This window comes from Leuresthes tenuis, unplaced genomic scaffold (genome assembly GCF_036924035.1).
Source record: "Leuresthes tenuis unplaced genomic scaffold, fLeuTen1.0.hap1 SCAF_1, whole genome shotgun sequence".
NCBI lineage: Eukaryota > Metazoa > Chordata > Actinopteri > Atheriniformes > Atherinopsidae > Leuresthes > Leuresthes tenuis.
Window position 1 is genome coordinate 159,446 of NW_027325355.1, and position 23,930 is coordinate 183,375.

General features: G+C 46.5%; 57 pseudogenes; all 57 read right to left on the bottom strand.

Moving 5' to 3' along the window:
- Positions 1–256: 256 nt before the first annotated feature.
- LOC140316424 (5S ribosomal RNA) lies at positions 257–375 on the bottom strand (annotated as a pseudogene).
- A 269-nt stretch (positions 376–644) lies between these two features.
- LOC140297031 (5S ribosomal RNA) lies at positions 645–763 on the bottom strand (annotated as a pseudogene).
- Positions 764–1,032: 269 nt separating this feature from the next.
- Positions 1,033–1,151, bottom strand: LOC140295624 (5S ribosomal RNA; annotated as a pseudogene).
- Positions 1,152–1,423: 272 nt separating this feature from the next.
- LOC140292310 (5S ribosomal RNA) lies at positions 1,424–1,542 on the bottom strand (annotated as a pseudogene).
- Positions 1,543–1,811: 269 nt separating this feature from the next.
- LOC140291806 (5S ribosomal RNA) lies at positions 1,812–1,930 on the bottom strand (annotated as a pseudogene).
- A 269-nt stretch (positions 1,931–2,199) lies between these two features.
- Positions 2,200–2,318, bottom strand: LOC140293987 (5S ribosomal RNA; annotated as a pseudogene).
- A 269-nt stretch (positions 2,319–2,587) lies between these two features.
- Positions 2,588–2,706, bottom strand: LOC140316430 (5S ribosomal RNA; annotated as a pseudogene).
- Positions 2,707–2,975: 269 nt separating this feature from the next.
- On the bottom strand, positions 2,976–3,094 carry LOC140297032 (5S ribosomal RNA; annotated as a pseudogene).
- A 269-nt stretch (positions 3,095–3,363) lies between these two features.
- LOC140295625 (5S ribosomal RNA) lies at positions 3,364–3,482 on the bottom strand (annotated as a pseudogene).
- A 269-nt stretch (positions 3,483–3,751) lies between these two features.
- Positions 3,752–3,870, bottom strand: LOC140301086 (5S ribosomal RNA; annotated as a pseudogene).
- A 269-nt stretch (positions 3,871–4,139) lies between these two features.
- Positions 4,140–4,258, bottom strand: LOC140295009 (5S ribosomal RNA; annotated as a pseudogene).
- Positions 4,259–4,530: 272 nt separating this feature from the next.
- LOC140294952 (5S ribosomal RNA) lies at positions 4,531–4,649 on the bottom strand (annotated as a pseudogene).
- A 269-nt stretch (positions 4,650–4,918) lies between these two features.
- LOC140309341 (5S ribosomal RNA) lies at positions 4,919–5,037 on the bottom strand (annotated as a pseudogene).
- A 269-nt stretch (positions 5,038–5,306) lies between these two features.
- Positions 5,307–5,425, bottom strand: LOC140291540 (5S ribosomal RNA; annotated as a pseudogene).
- A 269-nt stretch (positions 5,426–5,694) lies between these two features.
- On the bottom strand, positions 5,695–5,813 carry LOC140282671 (5S ribosomal RNA; annotated as a pseudogene).
- Positions 5,814–6,082: 269 nt separating this feature from the next.
- LOC140275204 (5S ribosomal RNA) lies at positions 6,083–6,201 on the bottom strand (annotated as a pseudogene).
- A 269-nt stretch (positions 6,202–6,470) lies between these two features.
- LOC140289669 (5S ribosomal RNA) lies at positions 6,471–6,589 on the bottom strand (annotated as a pseudogene).
- A 272-nt stretch (positions 6,590–6,861) lies between these two features.
- LOC140294852 (5S ribosomal RNA) lies at positions 6,862–6,980 on the bottom strand (annotated as a pseudogene).
- Positions 6,981–7,249: 269 nt separating this feature from the next.
- LOC140291807 (5S ribosomal RNA) lies at positions 7,250–7,368 on the bottom strand (annotated as a pseudogene).
- Positions 7,369–7,637: 269 nt separating this feature from the next.
- Positions 7,638–7,756, bottom strand: LOC140293989 (5S ribosomal RNA; annotated as a pseudogene).
- Positions 7,757–8,025: 269 nt separating this feature from the next.
- Positions 8,026–8,144, bottom strand: LOC140316434 (5S ribosomal RNA; annotated as a pseudogene).
- A 269-nt stretch (positions 8,145–8,413) lies between these two features.
- LOC140297033 (5S ribosomal RNA) lies at positions 8,414–8,532 on the bottom strand (annotated as a pseudogene).
- A 269-nt stretch (positions 8,533–8,801) lies between these two features.
- LOC140295626 (5S ribosomal RNA) lies at positions 8,802–8,920 on the bottom strand (annotated as a pseudogene).
- A 269-nt stretch (positions 8,921–9,189) lies between these two features.
- LOC140301088 (5S ribosomal RNA) lies at positions 9,190–9,308 on the bottom strand (annotated as a pseudogene).
- Positions 9,309–9,577: 269 nt separating this feature from the next.
- On the bottom strand, positions 9,578–9,696 carry LOC140295010 (5S ribosomal RNA; annotated as a pseudogene).
- Positions 9,697–9,968: 272 nt separating this feature from the next.
- On the bottom strand, positions 9,969–10,087 carry LOC140294953 (5S ribosomal RNA; annotated as a pseudogene).
- Positions 10,088–10,356: 269 nt separating this feature from the next.
- Positions 10,357–10,475, bottom strand: LOC140309349 (5S ribosomal RNA; annotated as a pseudogene).
- A 269-nt stretch (positions 10,476–10,744) lies between these two features.
- Positions 10,745–10,863, bottom strand: LOC140291542 (5S ribosomal RNA; annotated as a pseudogene).
- A 269-nt stretch (positions 10,864–11,132) lies between these two features.
- LOC140282678 (5S ribosomal RNA) lies at positions 11,133–11,251 on the bottom strand (annotated as a pseudogene).
- A 269-nt stretch (positions 11,252–11,520) lies between these two features.
- Positions 11,521–11,639, bottom strand: LOC140275210 (5S ribosomal RNA; annotated as a pseudogene).
- Positions 11,640–11,908: 269 nt separating this feature from the next.
- LOC140289670 (5S ribosomal RNA) lies at positions 11,909–12,027 on the bottom strand (annotated as a pseudogene).
- Positions 12,028–12,299: 272 nt separating this feature from the next.
- Positions 12,300–12,418, bottom strand: LOC140292311 (5S ribosomal RNA; annotated as a pseudogene).
- A 269-nt stretch (positions 12,419–12,687) lies between these two features.
- On the bottom strand, positions 12,688–12,806 carry LOC140282043 (5S ribosomal RNA; annotated as a pseudogene).
- A 397-nt stretch (positions 12,807–13,203) lies between these two features.
- Positions 13,204–13,322, bottom strand: LOC140292914 (5S ribosomal RNA; annotated as a pseudogene).
- Positions 13,323–13,591: 269 nt separating this feature from the next.
- LOC140305638 (5S ribosomal RNA) lies at positions 13,592–13,710 on the bottom strand (annotated as a pseudogene).
- Positions 13,711–13,982: 272 nt separating this feature from the next.
- On the bottom strand, positions 13,983–14,101 carry LOC140319825 (5S ribosomal RNA; annotated as a pseudogene).
- Positions 14,102–14,370: 269 nt separating this feature from the next.
- On the bottom strand, positions 14,371–14,489 carry LOC140292087 (5S ribosomal RNA; annotated as a pseudogene).
- Positions 14,490–14,758: 269 nt separating this feature from the next.
- Positions 14,759–14,877, bottom strand: LOC140293021 (5S ribosomal RNA; annotated as a pseudogene).
- A 272-nt stretch (positions 14,878–15,149) lies between these two features.
- LOC140292089 (5S ribosomal RNA) lies at positions 15,150–15,268 on the bottom strand (annotated as a pseudogene).
- A 269-nt stretch (positions 15,269–15,537) lies between these two features.
- On the bottom strand, positions 15,538–15,656 carry LOC140290324 (5S ribosomal RNA; annotated as a pseudogene).
- Positions 15,657–16,053: 397 nt separating this feature from the next.
- LOC140292915 (5S ribosomal RNA) lies at positions 16,054–16,172 on the bottom strand (annotated as a pseudogene).
- A 1,045-nt stretch (positions 16,173–17,217) lies between these two features.
- On the bottom strand, positions 17,218–17,336 carry LOC140291860 (5S ribosomal RNA; annotated as a pseudogene).
- A 647-nt stretch (positions 17,337–17,983) lies between these two features.
- Positions 17,984–18,102, bottom strand: LOC140292916 (5S ribosomal RNA; annotated as a pseudogene).
- A 269-nt stretch (positions 18,103–18,371) lies between these two features.
- On the bottom strand, positions 18,372–18,490 carry LOC140293022 (5S ribosomal RNA; annotated as a pseudogene).
- Positions 18,491–18,762: 272 nt separating this feature from the next.
- LOC140292090 (5S ribosomal RNA) lies at positions 18,763–18,881 on the bottom strand (annotated as a pseudogene).
- A 269-nt stretch (positions 18,882–19,150) lies between these two features.
- LOC140294732 (5S ribosomal RNA) lies at positions 19,151–19,269 on the bottom strand (annotated as a pseudogene).
- A 272-nt stretch (positions 19,270–19,541) lies between these two features.
- Positions 19,542–19,660, bottom strand: LOC140319832 (5S ribosomal RNA; annotated as a pseudogene).
- A 269-nt stretch (positions 19,661–19,929) lies between these two features.
- Positions 19,930–20,048, bottom strand: LOC140292091 (5S ribosomal RNA; annotated as a pseudogene).
- A 269-nt stretch (positions 20,049–20,317) lies between these two features.
- On the bottom strand, positions 20,318–20,436 carry LOC140289880 (5S ribosomal RNA; annotated as a pseudogene).
- Positions 20,437–20,708: 272 nt separating this feature from the next.
- LOC140319838 (5S ribosomal RNA) lies at positions 20,709–20,827 on the bottom strand (annotated as a pseudogene).
- Positions 20,828–21,096: 269 nt separating this feature from the next.
- LOC140294757 (5S ribosomal RNA) lies at positions 21,097–21,215 on the bottom strand (annotated as a pseudogene).
- A 269-nt stretch (positions 21,216–21,484) lies between these two features.
- Positions 21,485–21,603, bottom strand: LOC140290325 (5S ribosomal RNA; annotated as a pseudogene).
- A 237-nt stretch (positions 21,604–21,840) lies between these two features.
- Positions 21,841–21,959, bottom strand: LOC140291651 (5S ribosomal RNA; annotated as a pseudogene).
- A 269-nt stretch (positions 21,960–22,228) lies between these two features.
- Positions 22,229–22,346, bottom strand: LOC140293577 (5S ribosomal RNA; annotated as a pseudogene).
- Positions 22,347–23,003: 657 nt separating this feature from the next.
- LOC140288433 (5S ribosomal RNA) lies at positions 23,004–23,122 on the bottom strand (annotated as a pseudogene).
- A 269-nt stretch (positions 23,123–23,391) lies between these two features.
- LOC140293191 (5S ribosomal RNA) lies at positions 23,392–23,510 on the bottom strand (annotated as a pseudogene).
- Positions 23,511–23,779: 269 nt separating this feature from the next.
- LOC140281609 (5S ribosomal RNA) lies at positions 23,780–23,898 on the bottom strand (annotated as a pseudogene).
- Between the last annotated feature and the right edge of the window lie 32 nt (positions 23,899–23,930).

Sequence of the window (23,930 nt, forward strand, 5' to 3'; positions counted from 1 at the left end):
ACAAATGTGCATTATATAGGTACTGGAATCATACGGTTCTTCTATGCAACCAGATAATTGCCGAGAAAGGCTGATGTGTAGCGGGTAAATCATCTTCTCTGATGTGATCATTCTCTGCAACTGAAACTGAGACTCTCAGATCACTTCGTGTCTGCCAACAAAGCAGCAGAAGCTGAAGATGACCAACTTCCTCATGTGTCACAGGGTGATCAGACGTTGCAACAAAAGACATGCAGGTGGTAGAGAGAAGAGAAAAAGCTTACAGCACCTGGTATTCCCAAGCGGTCTCCCATCAAAGTACTAACCAGGCCCAACCCTCCTTGGCTTCCGAGATCAGACGAGGTTGGACATATTCAGGGTGGTTTGGCCGTAAGCAACAATCTCTGTGACAAATGCGCATTATATAGGTAATCAAATCATATGGTTCCTCTATGTAACCAGATATTTGCAGAGAAAGGCTGATATGTAGCGGGCATATCTTGTTCCCTGACGTGATAATTCTCTCCAGCTGAAAATGAGACTCTCAGATCACTTTGTGTCTGCCAACAAAGCAGCAGCAGCTGAAGATGACCAACTTCCTCATGTGTCACAGGGTGATCAGACATTGCAACAAAAGACATGCAGGTGGTTGAGAGAAGAGAAAAAGCTTAAAGCACCTGGTATTCCCAAGAGGTCTTCCATCCAAGTACAAACCAGGCCCAACTGTGCTTGGCTTCCGAGATCAGACGAGGAAGGGGATGTTCAGGGTGGTGTGGCCGTAAGCAACAATATCTCTGAAAAATGTGCATTATATAGGTACTGGAATCATACGGTTCCTCTATGCAACCAGATAATTGCAGAGAAAGGCTGATGTGTAGTGGGCACATCTTGTTCCCTGACGTGATCATTCTCTTCAGCTGAAACTGAGACTCTCAGATCACTTTGTGTTTGCCAACAAAGCAGCCGCAGCTGAAGATGACCAAATACCTCATGTGTCACAGGGTGATCAGACGTTGCAACAAAAGACATGTAGGTTGTAGAGAGAAGAGAAAACGCTTACAGCACCTGGTATTCCCAAGCAGTCTCCCATTAAAGTACTAACCAGGCCCAACCCTCCTCGGCTTCCGAGATCAGACGAGGTCAGGCTTATTCAGGGTGGTGTGGCCGTAAGGAACAATTTCTGTGACAAATGTGCATTATATAAGTACTGGAATCATACACTTCCTCTATGTAACCAGATAATTTCCGAGAAAGGCTCACTTGTTATGGGCATATCTTCTTCCCTGATGTGATCATTCTCTGCAACTTAAACTGAGACTCTCAGATCACTTCGTGTCTGCCAACAAAGCAGCAGCAGCTGCTGAAGATGACCAACTTCCTCATGTGTCACAGGGTGATCAGACGTTGCAACAAAAGACATGCAGGTGGTAGAGAGAAGAGAAAAAGCTTACCACACCTGGTATTCCCAAGAGGTCTCCTATCCAAGTACTAACCAGGCCCAAACCTCCTTGGCTTCCGAGATCAGACGAGGTCGAGCATGTTCAGGGTGGTGTGGCCGTAAGCAACAATGTCTCTGACAAATGTGCATTATATAGGTACTGGAATCATACGGTTCCTCTATGCAACCAGATCATTTCCGAGAAAGGCTGATGTGTAGTGGGCACATCTTCTTCCCTGACGTGATTATTCTCTGCAGCTGAAACTGAGACTCTCAGATCACTTTGTGTCTGCCAACAAAGCAGCAGTAGCTGAAGATGACCAACTTCCTCATGTGTCACAGGGTGATCAGACGTTGCAACAAAAGACATGCAGGTGGTAGAGAGAAGAGAAAAAGCTTACAGCACCTGGCATTCCCAGAGAGTCTACCATCCAAGTACAAACCAGGCCCAAACCTGCTTGGCTTCCGAGATCAGACGTGGTCGGGCATATTCAGGGTGGTGTGGCGGTAAGCAACCATAACTGTGACAAATGTGCATTATAAAGGTACTGGAATCATACAGTTCCTCTATGTAACCAGATAATTGCCGAGAAAAGCTGATAAGTAGTGGGCACATCTTCTTCCCTGACGTGATTATTCTCTCGAGCTGAAACTGAGACTCTCAGATCACTTTGTGTCTGCCAACAAAGCAGCAGAAGCTGAAGATGACCAACTTCCTCATGTGTCACAGGGTGATCAGACGTTGCAACAAAAGACATGCAGGTGGTAGAGAGAAGAGAAAAAGCTTACAGCACCTCGTATTCCCAAGAGGTCTTCCATCCAAGTACAAACCAGGCCCAACTGTGCTTGGCTTCCGAGATCAGACGAGGTCGGGCATGTTCAGGGTTGTGTGGCCGTAAGCAACAATGTCTCTGACAAATGTGCATTATATAGGTACTGGAATCATACGGTTCTTCTATGCAACCAGATAATTGCCGAGAAAGGCTGATGTGTAGCGGGTAAATCATCTTCTCTGATGTGATCATTCTCTGCAACTGAAACTGAGACTCTCAGATCACTTCGTGTCTGCCAACAAAGCAGCAGAAGCTGAAGATGACCAACTTCCTCATGTGTCACAGGGTGATCAGACGTTGCAACAAAAGACATGCAGGTGGTAGAGAGAAGAGAAAAAGCTTACAGCACCTGGTATTCCCAAGCGGTCTCCCATCAAAGTACTAACCAGGCCCAACCCTCCTTGGCTTCCGAGATCAGACGAGGTTGGACATATTCAGGGTGGTTTGGCCGTAAGCAACAATCTCTGTGACAAATGCGCATTATATAGGTAATCAAATCATATGGTTCCTCTATGTAACCAGATATTTGCAGAGAAAGGCTGATATGTAGAGGGCATATCTTGTTCCCTGACGTGATAATTCTCTCCAGCTGAAAATGAGACTCTCAGATCACTTCGTGTCTGCCAACAAAGCAGCAGCAGCTGAAGATGACCAACTTCCTCATGTGTCACAGGGTGATCAGACATTGCAACAAAAGACATGCAGGTGGTTGAGAGAAGAGAAAAAGCTTAAAGCACCTGGTATTCCCAAGAGGTCTTCCATCCAAGTACAAACCAGGCCCAACTGTGCTTGGCTTCCGAGATCAGACGAGGAAGGGGATGTTCAGGGTGGTGTGGCCGTAAGCAACAATATCTCTGAAAAATGTGCATTATATAGGTACTGGAATCATACGGTTCCTCTATGCAACCAGATAATTGCAGAGAAAGGCTGATGTGTAGTGGGCACATCTTGTTCCCTGACGTGATCATTCTCTTCAGCTGAAACTGAGACTCTCAGATCACTTTGTGTTTGCCAACAAAGCAGCCGCAGCTGAAGATGACCAAATACCTCATGTGTCACAGGGTGATCAGACGTTGCAACAAAAGACATGTAGGTTGTAGAGAGAAGAGAAAACGCTTACAGCACCTGGTATTCCCAAGCAGTCTCCCATTAAAGTACTAACCAGGCCCAACCCTCCTCGGCTTCCGAGATCAGACGAGGTCAGGCTTATTCAGGGTGGTGTGGCCGTAAGGAACAATTTCTGTGACAAATGTGCATTATATAGGTACTGGAATCATACACTTCCTCTATGAAACCAGATAATTGCCGAGAAAGGCTGACTTGTAGTGGGCACATATTCTTCCCTGATGTGATTATTCTCTGCAGCTGAAACTGAGACTCTCAGATCACTCTGTGTCTGCCAACAAAGCAGCAGCAGCTGAAGATGACCAACTTCCTCATGTGTCACAGGGTGATCAGACGTTGCAAAAAAAGACATGCAGGTGGTAGAGAGAAGAGAAAAAGCTTACAGCACCTGGTATTTTCAAGCGGTCTCCCACCCAAGTACTAACCAGGCCCAACTCTGCTTGGCTTCCGAGATCAGACGAGGTCAGGCATATTCAGGGTGGTGTGGCCGTAAGCAACAATGTCTGTGACAAATGTGCATTATATAAGTACAGGAATCATACGGTTCCTCTATGTAACCAGATAATTGCTGAGAAAGGCTGATGTGTAGTGGGCACATCTTCTTCCCTGACGTGATTATTCTCTTCAGCTGAAACTGAGACTCTCAGATCACTTCGTGTCTTCCAACAAAGCAGCAACAGCTGAAGATGACCAACTTCCTCATGTGTCACAGGGTGATCAGACGTTGCAACAAAACACATGCAGGTGGTAGAGAGAAGAGAAAAAGCTTACAGCACCTGGTACTCCCAAGCTGTCTCCCATCCAAGTACTAACCAGGTACAACCCTGCTTGGCGTCCGAGATCAGACGAGGTCAGGCTTCTTCAGGGTGGTGTGGCCGTAAGCAACAATGTCTCTGACAAATGTGCATTATATAGGTACTGGAATCATACGGTTCCTCTATGCAACCAGATAATTGCCGAGAAAGGCTGATGTGTAGCGGGCAAATAATCTTCTCTGATGTGATCATTCTCTGCAACTGAAACTGAGACTCTCAGATCACTTCGTGTCTGCCAACAAAGCAGCAGCAGCTGCTGAAGATGACCAACTTCCTCATGTGTCATAGGGTGATCAGACGTTGCAACAAAAGACATGCAGGTGGTAGAGAGCAGAGAAAAAGCTTAAAGCACCTGGTATTCCCAAAAGGTCTTCCATCCAAGTACAAACCAGGCCCAACTGTGCTTGGCTTCCGAGATCAGACGAGGGCGGGCATGTTCAGGGTGGTGTGGCCGTAAGCAACAATATCTCTGAAAAATGTGCATTATATAGGTACTGGAATCATACGGTTCCTCTATGCAACCAGATAATTGCAGAGAAAGACTGATGTGTAGTGGGCACATCTTGTTCCCTGACGTGATCATTCTCTTCAGCTGAAACTGAGACTCTCAGATCACTTCGTGTTTGCCAACAAAGCAGCCGCAGCTGAAGATGACCAAATACCTCATGTGTCACAGGGTGATCAGACGTTGCAACAAAACACATGCAGGTGGTAGAGAGAAGAGAAAAACCTTACAGCACCTGGTATTCCCAAAAGGTCTCCCACCCAAGTACTAACCAGGCCCAACACTGCTTGGCTTCCGAGATCAGACGAGGTCAGGCAAATTCAGGGTGGTGTGGCCGTAAGTAACAATGTCTGTGACAAATGTGCATTATATAGGTACAGGAATCATACGGTTCCTCTATGTAACCAGATAATTGCTGAGAAAGGCTGATGTGTAGTGGGCACATCTTCTTCCCTGACGTGATTATTCTCTTCAGCTGAAACTGAGACTCTCAGATCACTTCGTGTCTTCCAACAAAGCAGCAGCAGCTGAAGATGGCCAACTTCCTCATGTGTCACAGGGTGATCAGACGTTGCAACAAAAGACATGCAGGTTGTAGAGAGAAGAGAAAACGCTTACAGCACCTGGTATTCCCAAGCAGTCTCCCATTAAAGTACTAACCAGGCCCAACCCTCCTTGGCTTCCGAGATCAGACGAGGTCAGGCTTATTCAGGGTGGTGTGGCCGTAAGGAACAATTTCTGTGACACATGTGCATTATATAGGTACTGGAATCATACGGTTCCTCTATGAAACCAGATAATTGCCGAGAAAGGCTGACTTGTAGTGGGCACATATTCTTCCCTGATGTGATTATTCTCTGCAACTGAAACTGAGACTCTCAGATCACTCTGTGTCTGCCAACAAAGCAGCAGCAGCTGAAGATGACCAACTTCCTCATGTGTCACAGGGTGATCAGACGTTGCAAAAAAAGACATGCAGGTGGTAGAGAGAAGAGAAAAAGCTTACAGCACCTGGTATTTTCAAGCGGTCTCCCACCAAAGTACTAACCAGGCCCAACTCTTCTTGGCTTCCGAGATCAGACGAGGTCAGGCATATTGAGGGTGGTGTGGCCGTAAGCAACAATGTCTGTGACAAATGTGCATTATATAAGTACAGGAATCATACGGTTCCTCTATGTAACCAGATAATTGCTGAGAAAGGCTGATGTGTAGTGGGCACATCTTCTTCCCTGACGTGATTATTCTCTTCAGCTGAAACTGAGACTCTCAGATCACTTCGTGTCTGCCAACAAAGCAGCAGCAGCTGAAGATGACCAACTTCCTCATGTGTCACAGGGAGATCAGACGTTGCAACAAAAGACATGCAGGTTGTTGAGAGAAGAGAAAACGCTTACAGCACCTGGTATTCCCAAGCAGTCTCCCATTAAAGTACTAACCAGGCCCAACCCTCCTTGGCTTCCGAGATCAGACGAGGTCGGGCATATTCAGGGTGGTGTGGCCGTAAGGAACAATTTCTGTGACAAATGTGCATTATATAGGTACTGGAATCATACACTTCCTCTATGTAACCAGATAATTGCAGAGAAAGGCTGACTTGTTATGGGCACATCTTCTTCCCTGATGTGATTATTCTCTGCAGCTGAAACTGAGACTCTCAGATCACTTGGTGTCTGCCAACAAAGCAGCAGCAGCTGAAGATCACCAACTTCCTCATGTGTCACAGGGTGATCAGACGTTGCAACAAAAGACATGCAGGTTGTAGAGAGAAGAGAAAACGCTTACAGCACCTGGTATTCCCAAGCAGTCTACCATCCAAGTACTAACCAGGCTCAAACGTGCTTGGCTTCCGAGATCAGACGAGGTCGGGTATATTCAGGGTGGTGTGGCCGTAAGCAACAATAACTGTGACAAATGTGCATTATATAAGTACTGGAATCATACACTTCCTCTATGTAACCAGATAATTTCCGAGAAAGGCTCACTTGTTATGGGCATATCTTCTTCCCTGATGTGATCATTCTCTGCAACTTAAACTGAGACTCTCAGATCACTTCGTGTCTGCCAACAAAGCAGCAGCAGCTGCTGAAGATGACCAACTTCCTCATGTGTCACAGGGTGATCAGACGTTGCAACAAAAGACATGCAGGTGGTAGAGAGAAGAGAAAAAGCTTACCACACCTGGTATTCCCAAGAGATCTCCTATCCAAGTACTAACCAGGCCCAAACCTCCTTGGCTTCCGAGATCAGACGAGGTCGAGCATGTTCAGGGTGGTGTGGCCGTAAGCAACAATGTCTCTGACAAATGTGCATTATATAGGTACTGGAATCATACGGTTCCTCTATGCAACCAGATCATTTCCGAGAAAGGCTGATGTGTAGTGGGCACATCTTCTTCCCTGACGTGATTATTCTCTGCAGCTGAAACTGAGACTCTCAGATCACTTTGTGTCTGCCAACAAAGCAGCAGTAGCTGAAGATGACCAACTTCCTCATGTGTCACAGGGTGATCAGACGTTGCAACAAAAGACATGCAGGTGGTAGAGAGAAGAGAAAAAGCTTACAGCACCTGGCATTCCCAGAGAGTCTACCATCCAAGTACAAACCAGGCCCAAACCTGCTTGGCTTCCGAGATCAGACGTGGTCGGGCATATTCAGGGTGGTGTGGCGGTAAGCAACCATAACTGTGACAAATGTGCATTATAAAGGTACTGGAATCATACAGTTCCTCTATGTAACCAGATAATTGCCGAGAAAAGCTGATAAGTAGTGGGCACATCTTCTTCCCTGACGTGATTATTCTCTCGAGCTGAAACTGAGACTCTCAGATCACTTTGTGTCTGCCAACAAAGCAGCAGAAGCTGAAGATGACCAACTTCCTCATGTGTCACAGGGTGATCAGACGTTGCAACAAAAGACATGCAGGTGGTAGAGAGAAGAGAAAAAGCTTACAGCACCTCGTATTCCCAAGAGGTCTTCCATCCAAGTACAAACCAGGCCCAACTGTGCTTGGCTTCCGAGATCAGACGAGGTCGGGCATGTTCAGGGTTGTGTGGCCGTAAGCAACAATGTCTCTGACAAATGTGCATTATATAGGTACTGGAATCATACGGTTCTTCTATGCAACCAGATAATTGCCGAGAAAGGCTGATGTGTAGCGGGTAAATCATCTTCTCTGATGTGATCATTCTCTGCAACTGAAACTGAGACTCTCAGATCACTTCGTGTCTGCCAACAAAGCAGCAGAAGCTGAAGATGACCAACTTCCTCATGTGTCACAGGGTGATCAGACGTTGCAACAAAAGACATGCAGGTGGTAGAGAGAAGAGAAAAAGCTTACAGCACCTGGTATTCCCAAGCGGTCTCCCATCAAAGTACTAACCAGGCCCAACCCTCCTTGGCTTCCGAGATCAGACGAGGTTGGACATATTCAGGGTGGTTTGGCCGTAAGCAACAATCTCTGTGACAAATGCGCATTATATAGGTAATCAAATCATATGGTTCCTCTATGTAACCAGATATTTGCAGAGAAAGGCTGATATGTAGAGGGCATATCTTGTTCCCTGACGTGATAATTCTCTCCAGCTGAAAATGAGACTCTCAGATCACTTCGTGTCTGCCAACAAAGCAGCAGCAGCTGAAGATGACCAACTTCCTCATGTGTCACAGGGTGATCAGACATTGCAACAAAAGACATGCAGGTGGTTGAGAGAAGAGAAAAAGCTTAAAGCACCTGGTATTCCCAAGAGGTCTTCCATCCAAGTACAAACCAGGCCCAACTGTGCTTGGCTTCCGAGATCAGACGAGGAAGGGGATGTTCAGGGTGGTGTGGCCGTAAGCAACAATATCTCTGAAAAATGTGCATTATATAGGTACTGGAATCATACGGTTCCTCTATGCAACCAGATAATTGCAGAGAAAGGCTGATGTGTAGTGGGCACATCTTGTTCCCTGACGTGATCATTCTCTTCAGCTGAAACTGAGACTCTCAGATCACTTTGTGTTTGCCAACAAAGCAGCCGCAGCTGAAGATGACCAAATACCTCATGTGTCACAGGGTGATCAGACGTTGCAACAAAAGACATGTAGGTTGTAGAGAGAAGAGAAAACGCTTACAGCACCTGGTATTCCCAAGCAGTCTCCCATTAAAGTACTAACCAGGCCCAACCCTCCTCGGCTTCCGAGATCAGACGAGGTCAGGCTTATTCAGGGTGGTGTGGCCGTAAGGAACAATTTCTGTGACAAATGTGCATTATATAGGTACTGGAATCATACACTTCCTCTATGAAACCAGATAATTGCCGAGAAAGGCTGACTTGTAGTGGGCACATATTCTTCCCTGATGTGATTATTCTCTGCAGCTGAAACTGAGACTCTCAGATCACTCTGTGTCTGCCAACAAAGCAGCAGCAGCTGAAGATGACCAACTTCCTCATGTGTCACAGGGTGATCAGACGTTGCAAAAAAAGACATGCAGGTGGTAGAGAGAAGAGAAAAAGCTTACAGCACCTGGTATTTTCAAGCGGTCTCCCACCCAAGTACTAACCAGGCCCAACTCTGCTTGGCTTCCGAGATCAGACGAGGTCAGGCATATTCAGGGTGGTGTGGCCGTAAGCAACAATGTCTGTGACAAATGTGCATTATATAAGTACAGGAATCATACGGTTCCTCTATGTAACCAGATAATTGCTGAGAAAGGCTGATGTGTAGTGGGCACATCTTCTTCCCTGACGTGATTATTCTCTTCAGCTGAAACTGAGACTCTCAGATCACTTCGTGTCTTCCAACAAAGCAGCAACAGCTGAAGATGACCAACTTCCTCATGTGTCACAGGGTGATCAGACGTTGCAACAAAACACATGCAGGTGGTAGAGAGAAGAGAAAAAGCTTACAGCACCTGGTACTCCCAAGCTGTCTCCCATCCAAGTACTAACCAGGTACAACCCTGCTTGGCGTCCGAGATCAGACGAGGTCAGGCTTCTTCAGGGTGGTGTGGCCGTAAGCAACAATGTCTCTGACAAATGTGCATTATATAGGTACTGGAATCATACGGTTCCTCTATGCAACCAGATAATTGCCGAGAAAGGCTGATGTGTAGCGGGCAAATAATCTTCTCTGATGTGATCATTCTCTGCAACTGAAACTGAGACTCTCAGATCACTTCGTGTCTGCCAACAAAGCAGCAGCAGCTGCTGAAGATGACCAACTTCCTCATGTGTCATAGGGTGATCAGACGTTGCAACAAAAGACATGCAGGTGGTAGAGAGCAGAGAAAAAGCTTAAAGCACCTGGTATTCCCAAAAGGTCTTCCATCCAAGTACAAACCAGGCCCAACTGTGCTTGGCTTCCGAGATCAGACGAGGGCGGGCATGTTCAGGGTGGTGTGGCCGTAAGCAACAATATCTCTGAAAAATGTGCATTATATAGGTACTGGAATCATACGGTTCCTCTATGCAACCAGATAATTGCAGAGAAAGACTGATGTGTAGTGGGCACATCTTGTTCCCTGACGTGATCATTCTCTTCAGCTGAAACTGAGACTCTCAGATCACTTCGTGTTTGCCAACAAAGCAGCCGCAGCTGAAGATGACCAAATACCTCATGTGTCACAGGGTGATCAGACGTTGCAACAAAACACATGCAGGTGGTAGAGAGAAGAGAAAAACCTTACAGCACCTGGTATTCCCAAAAGGTCTCCCACCCAAGTACTAACCAGGCCCAACACTGCTTGGCTTCCGAGATCAGACGAGGTCAGGCAAATTCAGGGTGGTGTGGCCGTAAGTAACAATGTCTGTGACAAATGTGCATTATATAGGTACAGGAATCATACGGTTCCTCTATGTAACCAGATAATTGCTGAGAAAGGCTGATGTGTAGTGGGCACATCTTCTTCCCTGACGTGATTATTCTCTTCAGCTGAAACTGAGACTCTCAGATCACTTCGTGTCTTCCAACAAAGCAGCAGCAGCTGAAGATGGCCAACTTCCTCATGTGTCACAGGGTGATCAGACGTTGCAACAAAAGACATGCAGGTTGTAGAGAGAAGAGAAAACGCTTACAGCACCTGGTATTCCCAAGCAGTCTCCCATTAAAGTACTAACCAGGCCCAACCCTCCTTGGCTTCCGAGATCAGACGAGGTCAGGCTTATTCAGGGTGGTGTGGCCGTAAGGAACAATTTCTGTGACACATGTGCATTATATAGGTACTGGAATCATACGGTTCCTCTATGAAACCAGATAATTGCCGAGAAAGGCTGACTTGTAGTGGGCACATATTCTTCCCTGATGTGATTATTCTCTGCAACTGAAACTGAGACTCTCAGATCACTCTGTGTCTGCCAACAAAGCAGCAGCAGCTGAAGATGACCAACTTCCTCATGTGTCACAGGGTGATCAGACGTTGCAAAAAAAGACATGCAGGTGGTAGAGAGAAGAGAAAAAGCTTACAGCACCTGGTATTTTCAAGCGGTCTCCCACCAAAGTACTAACCAGGCCCAACTCTTCTTGGCTTCCGAGATCAGACGAGGTCAGGCATATTGAGGGTGGTGTGGCCGTAAGCAACAATGTCTGTGACAAATGTGCATTATATAAGTACAGGAATCATACGGTTCCTCTATGTAACCAGATAATTGCTGAGAAAGGCTGATGTGTAGTGGGCACATCTTCTTCCCTGACGTGATTATTCTCTTCAGCTGAAACTGAGACTCTCAGATCACTTCGTGTCTGCCAACAAAGCAGCAGCAGCTGAAGATGACCAACTTCCTCATGTGTCACAGGGAGATCAGACGTTGCAACAAAAGACATGCAGGTTGTTGAGAGAAGAGAAAACGCTTACAGCACCTGGTATTCCCAAGCAGTCTCCCATTAAAGTACTAACCAGGCCCAACCCTCCTTGGCTTCCGAGATCAGACGAGGTCGGGCATATTCAGGGTGGTGTGGCCGTAAGGAACAATTTCTGTGACAAATGTGCATTATATAGGTACTGGAATCATACACTTCCTCTATGTAACCAGATAATTGCAGAGAAAGGCTGACTTGTTATGGGCACATCTTCTTCCCTGATGTGATTATTCTCTGCAGCTGAAACTGAGACTCTCAGATCACTTGGTGTCTGCCAACAAAGCAGCAGCAGCTGAAGATCACCAACTTCCTCATGTGTCACAGGGTGATCAGACGTTGCAACAAAAGACATGCAGGTTGTAGAGAGAAGAGAAAACGCTTACAGCACCTGGTATTCCCAAGCAGTCTACCATCCAAGTACTAACCAGGCTCAAACGTGCTTGGCTTCCGAGATCAGACGAGGTCGGGTATATTCAGGGTGGTGTGGCCGTAAGCAACAATAACTGTGACAAATGTGCATTATATAAGTACTGGAATCATACACTTCCTCTATGTAACCAGATAATTTCCGAGAAAGGCTCACTTGTTATGGGCATATCTTCTTCCCTGATGTGATCATTCTCTGCAACTTAAACTGAGACTCTCAGATCACTTCGTGTCTGCCAACAAAGCAGCAGCAGCTGCTGAAGATGACCAACTTCCTCATGTGTCACAGGGTGATCAGACGTTGCAACAAAAGACATGCAGGTGGTAGAGAGAAGAGAAAAAGCTTACCACACCTGGTATTCCCAAGAGGTCTCCTATCCAAGTACTAACCAGGCCCAAACCTCCTTGGCTTCCGAGATCAGACGAGGTCGAGCATGTTCAGGGTGGTGTGGCCGTAAGCAACAATGTCTCTGACAAATGTGCATTATATAGGTACTGGAATCATACGGTTCCTCTATGCAACCAGATCATTTCCGAGAAAGGCTGATGTGTAGTGGGCACATCTTCTTCCCTGACGTGATTATTCTCTGCAGCTGAAACTGAGACTCTCAGATCACTTTGTGTCTGCCAACAAAGCAGCAGCAGCTGAAGATGACCAACTTCTTCATGTGTCACAGGGTGATCAGACGTTGCAAAAAAAGACATGCAGGTGGTAGAGAGAAGAGAAAAAGCTTAAAGCACCTGGTATTCCCAAGAGGTCTTCCATCCAAGTACTAACTAGGCCCAACCCTCCTTGGCTTCCGAGATCAGACGAGGTCGGGCATGTTCAGGGTGGTGTGGCCGTAAGCAACAATGTCTCTGACAAATGTGCATTATATAGGTACTGGAATCATACGGTTCCTCTATGCAACCAGATCATTTCCGAGAAAGGCTGATGTGTAGTGGGCACATCTTCTTCCCTGACGTGATTATTCTCTGCAGCTGAAACTGAGACTCTCAGATCACTTCGTGTCTGCCAACTACGGTTCCTCTATGCAACCAGATAATTGCCGAGAAAGGCTGATGTGTAGCGGGCAAATCATCTTCTCTGATGTGATCATTCTCTGCAACTGAAACTGAGACTCTCAGATCACTTCGTGTCAGCCAACAAAGCAGCAGCAGCTGAAGATGACCAACTTCCTCATGTGTCACAGGGTGATCAGACGTTGCAACAAAAGACATGCAGGTGGTAGAGAGAAGAGAAAAAGCTTACAGCACCTGGTATTCCCAAGCTGTCTCCCATCCAAGTACTAAGGAGGCTCAACCCTGCTTGGCTTCCGAGATCAGACGAGGTCGGGCATGTTCAGGGTGGTGTGGCCGTAAGCAACAATGTGTCTGACAAATGTGCATTATATAAGTACAGGAATCATACGGTTCCTCTATGTAACCAGATAATTGCTGAGAAAGGCTGATCTGTAGTGGGCACATCTTCTTCCCTGAAGTGATTATTCTCTTTAGCTGAAACTGAGACTCTCAGATCACTTCGTGTCTTCCAACAAAGCAGCAGCAGCTGAAGATGGCCAACTTCCTCATGTGTCACAGGGTGATCAGACGTTGCAACAAAAGACATGCAGGTGGTAGAGAGAAGAGAAAAAGCTTAAGGCACCTGGTATTCCCAAGCGGTCTCCCATTCAAGTACTAACCAGGCCCAACCCTGCTTGGCTTCCGAGATCAGACGAGGTTGGGCTTATTCAGGGTGGTGTGGCCATAAGCAACAACATCGGTGACAAATGTGCATTATATAGGTACTGGAATCATACGGTTCCTCTATGCAACCAGATAATTGCCGAGAAAGGCTGATGTGTAGCGGGCAAATCATCTTCTTCCCTGACGTGATAATTTTCTCCAGCTGAACATGAGACTCTCAGATCACTTCGTGTCTGCCAACAAAGCAGCAGAAGCTGAAGATGACCAACTTCCTCATGTGTCACAGGGTGATCAGACGTTGCAACAAAAGACATGCAGGTGGTAGAGAGAAGAGAAAAAGCTTAAGGTACCTGGTATTCCCAAGCGGTCTCCCATTCAAGTACTAACCAGGCCCAACCGTGCTTGGCTTCCGAGATCAGACGAGGTCGGGCTTATTCAGGGTGGTGTGGCCGTAAGCAACAATATCGGTGACAAATGTGCATTATATAGGTACTGGAATCATACACTTCCTCTGTATAACCAGATAATTGCCGAAAAAGGCTGACTTGTAGTGGGTTCATCTTCCTCCTTGATGTGATTATTCTCTGGAGCTGAAACTGAGACTCTCAGATCACCTCGTGTCTATCAACAAAGCAGCAGCAGCTGAAGATGACCAACTTCTTCACGTGTCACAGGGTGATCAGACGTTGCAACAAAAGACATGCAGGTGGTAGAGAGAAGAGAAAAAGCTTACAGCACCTGGTATTCCCAAGCTGACTCCTATCCAAGTACTAACCAGGTACAACCCTGCTTGGCGTCCGAGATCAGACGAGGTCGGGCTTATTCAGGGTGGTGTGGCCGTAAGCAACAATGTCTCTGACAAATGTGCATTATATAGGTACTGGAATCATACGGTTCCTCTATGCAACCAGATAATTGCCGAGAAAGGCTGATGTGTAGCGGACAAATCATCTTCTCTGATGTGATCATTCTCTGCAACTGAAACTGAGACTCTCAGATCACCTCGTGTCTATCAACAAAGCAGCAGCAGCTGAAGATGACCAACTTCTTCACGTGTCACAGGGTGATCAGACGTTGCAACAAAAGACATGCAGGTGGTAGAGAGAAGAGAAAAAGCTTACAGCACCTGGTATTCCAAAGCTGTCTCCTATCCAAGTACTAACCAGGTACAACCCTGCTTGGCGTCCGAGATCAGACGAGGTCGGGCTTATTCAGGGTGGTGTGGCCGTAAGCAACAATGTCTCTGACAAATGTGCATTATATAGGTACTGGAATCATACGGTTCCTCTATGCAACCAGATAATTGCCGAGAAAGGCTGATGTGTAGCGGGCAAATCATCTTCTTCCCTGACGTGATAATTTTCTCCAGCTGAACATGAGACTCTCAGATCACTTCGTGTCTGCCAACAAAGCAGCAGAAGCTGAAGATGACCAACTTCCTCATGTGTCACAGGGTGATCAGACGTTGCAACAAAAGACATGCAGGTGGTAGAGAGAAGAGAAAAAGCTTACAGCACCTGGTATTCCCAAGCTGACTCCTATCCAAGTACTAACCAGGTACAACCCTGCTTGGCGTCCGAGATCAGACGAGGTCGGGCTTATTCAGGGTGGTGTGGCCGTAAGCAACAATGTCTCTGACAAATGTGCATTATATAGGTACTGGAATCATACGGTTCCTCTATGCAACCAGATAATTGCCGAAAAAGGCTGACTTGTAGTGGGTTCATCTTCCTCCTTGATGTGATTATTCTCTGGAGCTGAAACTGAGACTCTCAGATCACCTCGTGTCTATCAACAAAGCAGCAGCAGCTGAAGATGACCAACTTCTTCACGTGTCACAGGGTGATCAGACGTTGCAACAAAAGACATGCAGGTGGTAGAGAGAAGAGAAAAAGCTTACAGCACCTGGTATTCCCAAGCTGTCTCCCATCCAAGTACTAACCAGGTACAACCCTGCTTGGCGTCCGAGATCAGACGAGGTCGGGCTTATTCAGGGTGGTGTGGCCGTAAGCAACAACGTCTCTGACAAATGTGCATTATATAGGTACTGGAATCATACGGTTCCTCTATGTAACCAGATAATTGCTGAGAAAGGCTGATGTGTAGTGGGCACATCTTCTTCCCTGACGTGATTATTCTCTGCAGCTGAAACTGAGACTCTCAGATCACTTCGTGTCTGCCAACTACGGTTCCTCTATGCAACCAGATAATTGCCGAGAAAGGCTGATGTGTAGCGGGCAAATCATCTTCTCTGATGTGATCATTCTCTGCAACTTAAACTGAGACTCTCAGATCACTTCGTGTCAGCCAACAAAGCAGCCGCAGCTGAAGATGACCAACTTCCTCATGTGTCACAGGGTGATCAGACGTTGCAACAAAAGACATGCAGGTGGTAGAGAGAAGAGAAAAAGCTTACAGCACCTGGTATTCCCAAGCTGTCTCCCATCCAAGTACTAAGGAGGCTCAACCCTGCTTGGCTTCCGAGATCAGACGAGGTCGGGCATGTTCAGGGTGGTGTGGCCGTAAGCAACAATGTGTCTGACAAATGTGCATTATATAAGTACAGGAATCATACGGTTCCTCTATGTAACCAGATAATTGCTGAGAAAGGCTGATCTGTAGTGGGCACATCTTCTTCTCTGATGTGATTATTCTCTCCAGCTGAAACTGAGACTCTCAGATTACCTCATGTCTGCCAACAAAGCAGCAGGAGCTGAAGATGACCAACTTCCTCATGTGTCACAGGGTGATCAGACGTTGCAACAAAAGACATGCAGGTGGTCAAGAGAAGACAAAAAGCTTACAGCACCTGGTAATCCCAAGCAGTCTCCCATCTAAGTACTAACCAGGCCCAACCCTACTTGGCTTCCGAGATAAGACAAGGTGGGGCTTATTCAGGGTGGTGTGGCGGTAAGCAAATATATTTGTTACAAATGTGAATTATATAGGTACTGGAATCATACACTTCCTCTATGAAACCAGATAATTGCCGAGAAAGGCTGATGTGTAGTGGGCATATCATCTTCTCTGATGTGATCATTCTCTTCAGCTGAAACTGAGACTCTCAGATCACTTCGTGTCTGCCAACAAAGCAGCAGCAGCTGAAGATGACCAACTTCCTCATGTGTCACAGGGTGATCAGACGTTGCAACAAAACACATGCAGGTGGTAGAGAGAAGAGAAACAGCTTACAGCACCTGGTATTCCCAAGCAGTCTCCCATTGAAGTACAAACCAGACCCAACCCTGCTTGGCTTCCGAGATAAGACAAGGTGGGGCTTATTCAGGGTGGTGTGGCGGTAAGCGACAATATCTGTTACAAATGTGAATTATATAGGTACTGGAATCATACACTTGCTCTATGAAACCAGATAATTGCCGAGAAAGGCTGACTTGTAGTGGGTTCATCTTCCTCCTTGATGTGATTATTCTCTGCAGCTGAAACTGAGACTCTCAGATCACTTCGTGTCTGCCAACAAAGCAGCAGCTGCTGAAGATGACCAACTTCCTCATGTGTCACAGGGTGATCAGACGTTGCAACAAAAGACATGCAGGTTGTAGAGAGAAGAGAAAACGCTTACAGCCCCTGGTATTCCCAAGCAGTCTCCCATTAAAGTACTAACCAGGCCCAACCCTCCTTGGCTTCCGAGATCAGACGAGGTCGGGCTTATTCAGGGTGGTGTGGCCGTAAGGAACAATTTCTGTGACAAATGTGCATTATATAGGTACTGGAATCATACACTTCCTCTATGTAACCAGATAATTGCAGAGAAAGGCTGACTTGTTATGGAAACATCTTCTTCCCTGATGTGATTATTCTCTGCAGCTGAAACTGAGACTCTCAGATCACTTCGTGTCTGCCAACAAAGCAGCAGCTGCTGAAGATGACCAACTTCCTCATGTGTCACAGGGTGATCAGACGTTGCAACAAAAGACATGCAGGTTGTAGAGAGAAGAGAAAACGCTTACAGAACCTGGTATTCCCAAGCAGTCTCCCATTAAAGTACTAACCAGGCCCAACACTGCTTGGCTTCCGAGATCAGGCTTATTCAGGGTGGTGTGGCCGTAAGCAACAATATTGGTGACAAATGTGCATTATATAGGTACTGGAATCATACACTTCCTCTGTATAACTAGATAATTGCCGAAAAAGGCTGACTTGTAGTGGGTTCATCTTCCTCCTTGATGTGATTATTCTCTGCAGCTGAAACTGAGACTCTCAGATCACCTCGTGTCTATCAACAAAGCAGCAGCAGCTGAAGATGACTAACTTCTTCACGTGTCACAGGGTGATCAGACGTTGCAACAAAAGACATGCAGGTGGTAGAGAGAAGAGAAAAAGCTTACAGCACCTGGTATTCCCAAGCTGTCTCCCATCCAAGTACTAAGGAGGCTCAACCCTGCTTGGCTTCCGAGATCAGACGAGGTCGGGCATGTTCAGGGTGGTGTGGCCGTAAGCAACAATGTGTCTGACAAATGTGCATTATATAAGTACAGGAATCATACGGTTCCTCTATGCAACCAGATAATTGCCGAGAAAGGCTGATGTGTAGCGGACAAATCATCTTCTCTGATGTGATCATTCTCTGCAACTGAAACTGAGACTCTCAGATCACCTCGTGTCTATCAACAAAGCAGCAGCAGCTGAAGATGACCAACTTCTTCACGTGTCACAGGGTGATCAGACGTTGCAACAAAAGACATGCAGGTGGTAGAGAGAAGAGAAAAAGCTTACAGCACCTGGTATTCCAAAGCTGTCTCCTATCCAAGTACTAACCAGGTACAACCCTGCTTGGCGTCCGAGATCAGACGAGGTCGGGCTTATTCAGGGTGGTGTGGCCGTAAGCAACAATGTCTCTGACAAATGTGCATTATATAGGTACTGGAATCATACGGTTCCTCTATGCAACCAGATAATTGCCGAGAAAGGCTGATGTGTAGCGGGCAAATCATCTTCTTCCCTGACGTGATAATTTTCTCCAGCTGAACATGAGACTCTCAGATCACTTCGTGTCTGCCAACAAAGCAGCAGAAGCTGAAGATGACCAACTTCCTCATGTGTCACAGGGTGATCAGACGTTGCAACAAAAGACATGCAGGTGGTAGAGAGAAGAGAAAAAGCTTACAGCACCTGGTATTCCCAAGCTGACTCCTATCCAAGTACTAACCAGGTACAACCCTGCTTGGCGTCCGAGATCAGACGAGGTCGGGCTTATTCAGGGTGGTGTGGCCGTAAGCAACAATGTCTCTGACAAATGTGCATTATATAGGTACTGGAATCATACGGTTCCTCTATGCAACCAGATAATTGCCGAGAAAGGCTGATGTGTAGCGGACAAATCATCTTCTCTGATGTGATCATTCTCTGCAACTGAAACTGAGACTCTCAGATCACCTCGTGTCTATCAACAAAGCAGCAGCAGCTGAAGATGACCAACTTCTTCACGTGTCACAGGGTGATCAGACGTTGCAACAAAAGACATGCAGGTGGTAGAGAGAAGAGAAAAAGCTTACAGCACCTGGTATTCCCAAGCTGTCTCCTATCCAAGTACTAACCAGGTACAACCCTGCTTGGCGTCGGAGATCAGACGAGGTCGGGCTTATTCAGGGTGGTGTGGCCGTAAGCAACAATGTCTCTGACAAATGTGCATTATATAGGTACTGGAATCATACGGTTCCTCTATGCAACCAGATAATTGCCGAGAAAGGCTGATGTGTAGCGGGCAAATCATCTTCTTCCCTGACGTGATAATTTTCTCCAGCTGAACATGAGACTCTCAGATCACTTCGTGTCTGCCAACAAAGCAGCAGAAGCTGAAGATGACCAACTTCCTCATGTGTCACAGGGTGATCAGACGTTGCAACAAAAGACATGCAGGTGGTAGAGAGAAGAGAAAAAGCTTAAGGTACCTGGTATTCCCAAGCGGTCTCCCATTCAAGTACTAACCAGGCCCAACCGTGCTTGGCTTCCGAGATCAGACGAGGTCGGGCTTATTCAGGGTGGTGTGGCCGTAAGCAACAATATCGGTGACAAATGTGCATTATATAGGTACTGGAATCATACACTTCCTCTGTATAACCAGATAATTGCCGAAAAAGGCTGACTTGTAGTGGATTCATCTTCCTCCTTGATGTGATTATTCTCTGGAGCTGAAACTGAGACTCTCAGATCACCTTGTGTCTATCAACAAAGCAGCAGCAGCTGAAGATGACCAACTTCTTCACGTGTCACAGGGTGATCAGACGTTGCAACAAAAGACATGCAGGTGGTAGAGAGAAGAGAAAAAGCTTACAGCACCTGGTATTCCCAAGCTGACTCCTATCCAAGTACTAACCAGGTACAACCCTGCTTGGCGTCCGAGATCAGACGAGGTCGGGCTTATTCAGGGTGGTGTGGCCGTAAGCAACAATGTCTCTGACAAATGTGCATTATATAGGTACTGGAATCATACGGTTCCTCTATGCAACCAGATAATTGCCGAGAAAGGCTGATGTGTAGCGGGGAAATCATCTTCTCTGATGTGATCATTATCTGCAACTGAAACTGAGACTCTCAGATCACTTCGTGTCAGCCAACAAAGCAGCAGCAGCTGAAGATGACCAACTTCTTCACGTGTCACAGGGTGATCAGACGTTGCAACAAAAGACATGCAGGTGGTAGAGAGAAGAGAAAAAGCTTACAGCACCTGGTATTCCCAAGCTGTCTCCTATCCAAGTACTAACCAGGTACAACCCTGCTTGGCGTCCGAGATCAGACGAGGTCGGGCTTATTCAGGGTGGTGTGGCCGTAAGCAACAATGTCTCTGACAAATGTGCATTATATAGGTACTGGAATCATACGGTTCCTCTATGCAACCAGATAATTGCCGAGAAAGGCTGATGTGTAGCGGGCAAATGATCTTCTTCCCTGACGTGATAATTTTCTCCAGCTGAACATGAGACTCTCAGATCACTTCGTGTCTGCCAACAAAGCAGCAGAAGCTGAAGATGACCAACTTCCTCATGTGTCACAGGGTGATCAGACGTTGCAACAAAAGACATGCAGGTGGTAGAGAGAAGAGAAAAAGCTTAAGGTACCTGGTATTCCCAAGCGGTCTCCCATTCAAGTACTAACCAGGCCCAACCGTGCTTGGCTTCCGAGATCAGACGAGGTCGGGCTTATTCAGGGTGGTGTGGCCGTAAGCAACAATATCGGTGACAAATGTGCATTATATAGGTACTGGAATCATACACTTCATCTGTATAACCAGATAATTGCCGAAAAAGGCTGACTTGTAGTGGGTTCATCTTCCTCCTTGATGTGATTATTCTCTGGAGCTGAAACTGAGACTCTCAGATCACCTCGTGTCTATCAACAAAGCAGCAGCAGCTGAAGATGACCAACTTCTTCACGTGTCACAGGGTGATCAGACGTTGCAACAAAAGACATGCAGGTGGTAGAGAGAAGAGAAAAAGCTTACAGCACCTGGTATTCCCAAGCTGTCTCCCATCCAAGTACTAACCAGGTACAACCCTGCTTGGCGTCCGAGATTAGACGAGGTCGGGCTTATTCAGGGTGGTGTGGCCGTAAGCAACAATGTCTCTGACAAATGTGCATTATATAGGTACTGGAATCATACGGTTCCTCTATGCAACCAGATAATTGCCGAGAAAGGCTGATGTGTAGCGGGCAAATCATCTTCTCTGATGTGATCATTATCTGCAACTGAAACTGAGACTCTCAGATCACTTCGTGTCAGCCAACAAAGCAGCAGCAGCTGAAGATGACCAACTTCTTCACGTGTCACAGGGTGATCAGACGTTGCAACAAAAGACATGCAGGTGGTAGAGAGAAGAGAAAAAGCTTACAGCACCTGGTATTCCCAAGCTGTCTCCCATCCAAGTACTAACCAGGTACAACCCTGCTTGGCGTCCGAGATCAGACGAGGTCGGGCTTATTCAGGGTGGTGTGGCCGTAAGCAAAAATGTCTCTGACAAATGTGCATTATATAGGTACTGGAATCATACGGTTCCTCTATGCAACCAGATAATCATCTTCTCTGATGTGATCATTATCTGCAACTGAAACTGAGACTCTCAGATCACTTCGTGTCAGCCAACAAAGCAGCAGCAGCTGAAGATGACCAACTTCCTCATGTGTCACAGGGTGATCAGAAGTTGCAACAAAAGACATGCAGGTGGTAGAGAGAAGAGAAGAAGCTTACAGCACCTGGTATTCCCAAGCAGTCTCCCATCCAAGTACTAAGGAGGCCCAACCCTGCTTGGCTTCCGAGATCAGACGAGGTTGGGCTTATTCAGGGTGGTGTGGCCGTAAGCAACAATATCGGTGACAAATGTGCATTATATAGGTACTGGAATCATACACTTCCTCTGTATAACCAGATAATTGCCGAAAAAGGCTGACTTATAGTGGGTTCATCTTCCTCCTTGATGTGATTATTCTCTGGAGCTGAAACTGAGACTCTCAGATCACCTCGTGTCTATCAACAAAGCAGCAGCAGCTGAAGATGACCAGCTTCTTCACGTGTCACAGGGTGATCAGACGTTGCAACAAAAGACATGCAGGTGGTAGAGAGAAGAGAAAAAGCTTACAGCACCTGGTATTCCCAAGCAGTCTCCCATCAAGTACTAAGCAGGCCTAAACCTGCTTGGCTTCCGAGATCAGATGAGGTCGGGCTTATTCAGGGTGGTTTGGCCGTAAGCGACAATGTCTGTGACAAATGTGCATTATATAGGTACTGGAATCATACGGTTCCTCTATGCAACCAAATAATTGCAGAGAAAAGCTGAATTGTAGTGGGCACATCTTCTTCTCTGATGTGATTATTCTCTCCAGCTGAAACTGAGACTCTCAGATTACCTCATGTCTGCCAACAAAGCAGCAGCAGCTGAAGATGACCAACTTCCTCATGTGTCACAGGGTGATCAGACGTTGCAACAAAACACATGCAGGTGGTAGAGAGAAGAGAAACAGCTTACAGCACCTGGTATTCCCAAGCAGTCTCCCATTGAAGTACAAACAAGACCCAACCCTGCTTGGCTTCCGAGATAAGACAAGGTGGGGCTTATTCAGGGTGGTGTGGCGGTAAGCGACAATATCTGTTACAAATGTGAATTATATAGGTACTGGAATAATACACTTGCTCTATGAAACCAGATAATTGCAGAGAAAGGCTGATGTGTAGTGGGCATATCATCTTCTCTGATGTGATCATTCTCTTCAGCTGAAACTGAGACTCTCAGATCACTTCGTGTCTGCCAACAAAGCAGCAGCTGCTGAAGATGACCAACTTCCTCATGTGTCACAGGGTGATCAGACGTTGCAACAAAAGACATGCAGGTTGTAGAGAGAAGAGAAAACGCTTACAGCACCTGGTATTCCCAAGCAGTCTCCCATTAAAGTACTAACCAGGCCCAACCCTCCTTGGCTTCCGAGATCAGACGAGGTCGGGCTTATTCAGGGTGGTGTGGCCGTAAGGAACAATTTCTGTGACAAATGTGCATTATATAGGTACTGGAATCATACACTTCCTCTATGTAACCAGATAATTGCAGAGAAAGGCTGACTTGTTATGGAAACATCTTCTTCCCTGATGTGATTATTCTCTGCAGCTGAAACTGAGACTCTCAGATCACTTCGTGTCTGCCAACAAAGCAGCAGCAGCTGAAGATGACCAACTTCCTCATGTGTCACAGGGTGATCAGACGTTGCAACAAAAGACATGCAGGTTGTAGAGAGAAGAGAAAACTCTTACAGAACCTGGTATTCCCAAGCAGTCTCCCATTAAAGTACTAACCAGGCCCAACCCTCCTTGGCTTCCGAGATCAGACGAGGTCGGGCTTATTCAGGGTGGTGTGGCCGTAAGGAACAATTTCTGTGACAAATGTGCATTATATAGGTACTGGAATCATACAATTCCTCTATGTAACCAGATAATTGCCGAGAAAGGCTGATGTGTAGTGGGCATATCATCTTCTCTGATGTGATCATTCTCTTCAGCTGAAACTGAGACTCTCAGATCACTTCGTGTCTGCCAACAAAGCAGCAGCAGCTGAAGATGACCAACTTCCTCATGTGTCACAGGGTGATCAGACGTTGCAACAAAACACATGCAGGTGGTAGAGAGAAGAGAAACAGCTTACAGCACCTGGTATTCCCAAGCAGTCTCCCATTGAAGTACTAACCAGGCCCAACCCTCCTTGGCTTCCGAGATCAGACGAGGTCGGGCTTATTCAGGGTGGTGTGGCCGTAAGGAACAATTTCTGTGACAAATGTGCATTATATAG